Consider the following 4,593-nt stretch of genomic DNA (forward strand, 5'->3'; position numbering starts at 1 on the left):
GGAAAAGATATATTGATCTGGAAGAAGCTACACTCCAAGAAGACAGGAAGGAAAAGGAGTCGGTAGTGCCCCAGGAAGTAACATTGATTCTCCTGGGCTTACAACAGGAAGGAAAGGATTTCTCTCTGTTAAAAGACCACATATTCCAGTGCCTTTAATACTGAACATATCCATGGAGAAAATTAGCAGTAATGTGTGCTGAAGAGCACCAGTCATTATCCTTATAACTTTGGCTCAGTAGCAGTTCATTGCTATTGATACTTAACGTTACAGTGTACATAGTTTTGTTAGCCAAGAGAAATATCATGTATCATTTCATCATATTATTTTGAACCAGCCTCTGCTTATTGATGTAGTGTCACCTCATATCACTTCTAAGTATTTTCTTTCAAATCGCTATTCACTGCAGTTATCAGATTCCTCCAGATTGCTTTATAGCTAAAGGATGTTAGATTTTCTTTCTTATGAAATATTTCCTCCTTATAATCGGCTATTCATATTTAAATATCCATAAAAGGAAGCTAACTTGTAGGTAGAAAGGCATGCTTTTGTATTGTTGTCCCTGAAGTTTAATATTTGCACAGAATTCCAATAGTGCCCGCATTCACAGACATTTAGTCTCTCTGATGCTGGGAAGCCTCCTTCAGACAATAGACTAAGGGATAAGAAGCTGGCTCAAAATGCTTGAGAGAAAGCTGGGGGCAGAATACACTGTGAAAGCATTGTCTCAATCTTTGATTTTACACAGTTATCTTTTCTAACTGCTAGCTACTATCTAAACTCTCAATTAAGGGGAAAAAAAACCACATCTGCCCCATCAATAACTTTTATCTGGAAAAAAAGAACCATTCAACAAGCTGAGCAATTACCTAAGAGATTTTGAATAACCTCCATATTGTCATGTAGTCCCAGTATTCTTTTGAGAGGAACTGGTAGGGTCCATTAATAATTTGTTGTTGTTGGAATTATCACTTTATGATCTGACTTATATTGTTTTATTTCTATTTTTTCTTCCTTTCCTTCTTCTTCTTTTTCTTCTTTTCTCCTTCTTCTTCTTCTTCTTCTTCTTTTTCTTCTTCTTCTTCTTCTTCTTCTTCTTCTTCTTCTTCTTCTTCTTCTTCTTCTTTCTCTCTCTCTCTCTCTCTCTCTCTCTCTCTCTCTCTCTCTCTCTCTCTTCCTTCTAGATAGCTTAAGGAATCTCTGCTTCATTTTACTTTGTTGATATTGTTCCTTTTCTCCTTCTCAATATCTTGTTTACATTTTAATTTAGAGATATTTTAATCTGTCAGTCTGTCTGTTGTAACAATGGATCATATCCAATGATCTTTTAGGTCTAGGTGATCCAGCTAGAATGCTAGGATTATGGTCTGATCTGGCTGGAATACAGACATGCCTTTAGCATATATCTTTAATCCTTATCAATAAAGATAAAGTTAGTTTGTGGAATGAAGCAGCCATGTTTGAAAGTGATGCCTAGTTGAGAAGCAGACAAAGTGATGACTCAGAGAAAGATTTGGCAAAAATGACTCATATATAGTATATTCCTAACTGCCACTACAACATCACAAGAAAGCTAGCCAACTTAAGAGCAGTGCAGGGAGAGAGAACAGGATAGACACATGAGGGATAAAGGTATATATGCTAAGTTATTTGGGGATAGATTTTACAGAGACTGGTTACAGAGAGAACTAGCTGGATGCAGGGGAAGAATAAACCAGAGAATGAGAATGAGCCCAAAGATTAGAACATATTATCAAAGTTAGTGTGAATCCAAGCAGAGCAATTCAGTCAGAAGTTGGTAGAAGCCAGATTGAATTAGTCAGCTTGGAAGATTAAATTGTATGGAAGCTAGAAGCTTCCAGGCCTTTGCCTAAGGATAGTTAGAACAGAGAAAAAAATGCTCAGCCCAAGTTGCATTTTTTGCACAGTGTATGGCTCTTATATCATTCCTCCATCTTTGACAATAAAAGGGACATTTTCATTTTTCCTCAAAAAATGTTTGTTTAATGAAACTAAATTTATTAATTTTTTTATTTACTAACTTTAATAGCAAGAAAAATGAATCTTTCTTCAACTTACCATGTTTAATAAAAAGGTTTTCTAATGATTTTTCTTTCATATTTGTTTTTTTGTTTGTCTATATATGTTAAATAGTCTTTTTCTACATAGAAAATTCGATGAGTGATAAAAATATGTAACTTCTTAAATAAAATAAAACAGTTATTTAGAATAAATGTTTCCAGAGTATAAGTGTCCATGATAGCAGAGCAAAGCCATGGTAACAGGAAGTAACTTGGATAATTTGTTTTTTTCCTCCTATTTATCTTGATAATTTAATAGTTTATTATTTCTCATTATTATATTTCCTTTTCTAGTGGGATTTTTAATGATACACATTCTATAGGTGTTCTTAATGAAGGTGTTTACTAAATTCTTTCTCTTCTGTTAAAAGGATACCCTTAAAAATCTTTTGTAATTTTGGTCTAGGAGCTATGAATTTCCTTAATTTATCCATTTCATGGAAGCTCATTACTTACCTTTTACTTGTAAAGTACAAGCTTGATTGGTACAATTGTCTTGGTTATTACTTATTTTCTTTCCAGATCTGAATAGATGAATCTATGCCTTTCTACCATTAAAAGTTATGTTTTAGAAACCTGCTTTTAGTCTAATGTGTCTATCTTCTAATAGTGTGTGACATTCGGCTCTTTCAGATTGTAATATTCTCTTTTTCTGTACTTTAAAAACATAATTTTATTATTTTGTGGTAGAATGCTTCTATGTTCATGTATGTTTAAGGTTCTGTATGCTTCCATTATATGGGTATTTCTCTCTTTCCTAAGATCTAAGAACTTTTCTGCTATTATTTCACTAAAGAGCTAACAAGTTATGTGTGCATGTCTTCTACCTTTGGTATGCCACTGATTTAAATATTTATCATTTTTATGGTATCCCAGAGTTAGTCTATTTTTCCCTCTATGTCTTTTTAAAATTTGTCTTTCATTCATTCTGACCGACCCTATGAATTAAAAAGGTCTATCTCCCAACTCTGGTATTTTTCTTTTGTCTTGATCTAACCTATCACCTAGGTGAGCAACTCATCCATTACCTAACTATTAGAATTTCTCATTTTCTGCGGGAGTCTGTCCAGTTCTCTTTCAGATCCTATGTTACTTTCCTTAATTCATTTAACTGATGTTTTTTTGTTCTTTTATTTTTTTCTTGTGATCTATGTAAAGGGCTGATCATATATGTTGGGATAGGAATATTTTATAATATTACATAATGACCTCCTTAGTGACATTCCCTTGGTAATGTGTCTTAGGTGGTATCCTTCCTGGATTGTACTCAACAACATGGAATCTTTCAATCTGGACATAATCTGCAAGTTATATATTCTACGAGGAGCTAAAATTAGAAAGCTTCAAACTTTGCTCCTGTTCACATGGTTGAACATGGTGGGGTTCATTTCAGAAATTATTATAAATGAGGTATTTGACTTTAACCCTAATAATTTCTACTTTTTTGAGTTGTGAAACTTATCTTTGATGCTAAGAATTTTTAGTAGTTAAGAATATAGAAAAGAAGTATAGCTAATTATTACCACCCAAATTAACCATGGTTTACATGAATCCAGAAATAGATAGTATTACATTTTCAAATAGATCTTTTTAAGCTAATGGAATATCAGGAGATTAAAATTCATGTAGTTAGCACTTTTAACTGAAATATTCAATAGAGACATTTTCAGCATTTACCAAGAAAGCAAGTTATCTGATATCCTTGTTTTTAACTGTTGTGGCTTGCTGAATCAGAGCAGCTGAATTTGAAACAAGTTCAATATCATTTCTTTCAAGGATTAATTTCATCTTTCTGGGCTTGAGAGATAGAACAAGCAACACCGGTCCTCATATGAACCCTGTGGATATATTTCTTACCCAAGAAATTTCAGATTTCAACCACAGACCCATTCTCCTGAATAGTGACCTTGATGGGGAAGTGAGAATGCACAGACCTCATCTCATAACAGAAGCCCAGTAACACCCTTGATCATGTTCTGAACATGACTGCAGATGGTTCTGGCAGTGGCCAGCTCTGTTCTGTTACCTCACCATTTGTCAACCCAGAACTTTATCTTTTTCTTTTCAATAGTACTCAGCTCTACATAGATGTGATTGAAGTCCTTCCATAGAGTTCCCGTGGGGCCCTTCACAATGATTGTGTGCCCCTTCAGAGTGATGTCGACATTTTCTGGAATGTTGACAGTCTGATTGCTGAGAATAGTTTTCATTCTCGTAATAGATGGGGCAAAGAGAGAACGTTGGGTGGCATCTCTGTGTCTGGGAAGGGAACCATGCAGCAGGCTGACGCGTGAGGCCTCAGTTTCCTAACTCAAGAAACAAGATCCTGATCACAAGGACAATTTGGGCTCTTTGAGAACAATAAAGGACTTATATATTGAAAAAAGAAAAGGAAGGAAGTTATCAAAATCACCTTAGTTATGTGTTATCTTCCCACACTTATCAACAAAAATATATATCATTATAATATGTATAACATATATTGCAAATAAAATTTTATAATTTTTAAAAA

The 4,593-nt window shown here is 34.1% G+C and overlaps 1 pseudogene; it reads right to left on the bottom strand.

The window, feature by feature from the left end:
• Positions 1-3,770: 3,770 nt before the first annotated feature.
• On the bottom strand, positions 3,771-4,291 carry LOC116084882 (annotated as a pseudogene).
• Between the last annotated feature and the right edge of the window lie 302 nt (positions 4,292-4,593).

Source organism: Mastomys coucha, unplaced genomic scaffold (genome assembly GCF_008632895.1).
Source record: "Mastomys coucha isolate ucsf_1 unplaced genomic scaffold, UCSF_Mcou_1 pScaffold9, whole genome shotgun sequence".
Classification (NCBI taxonomy): domain Eukaryota; kingdom Metazoa; phylum Chordata; class Mammalia; order Rodentia; family Muridae; genus Mastomys; species Mastomys coucha.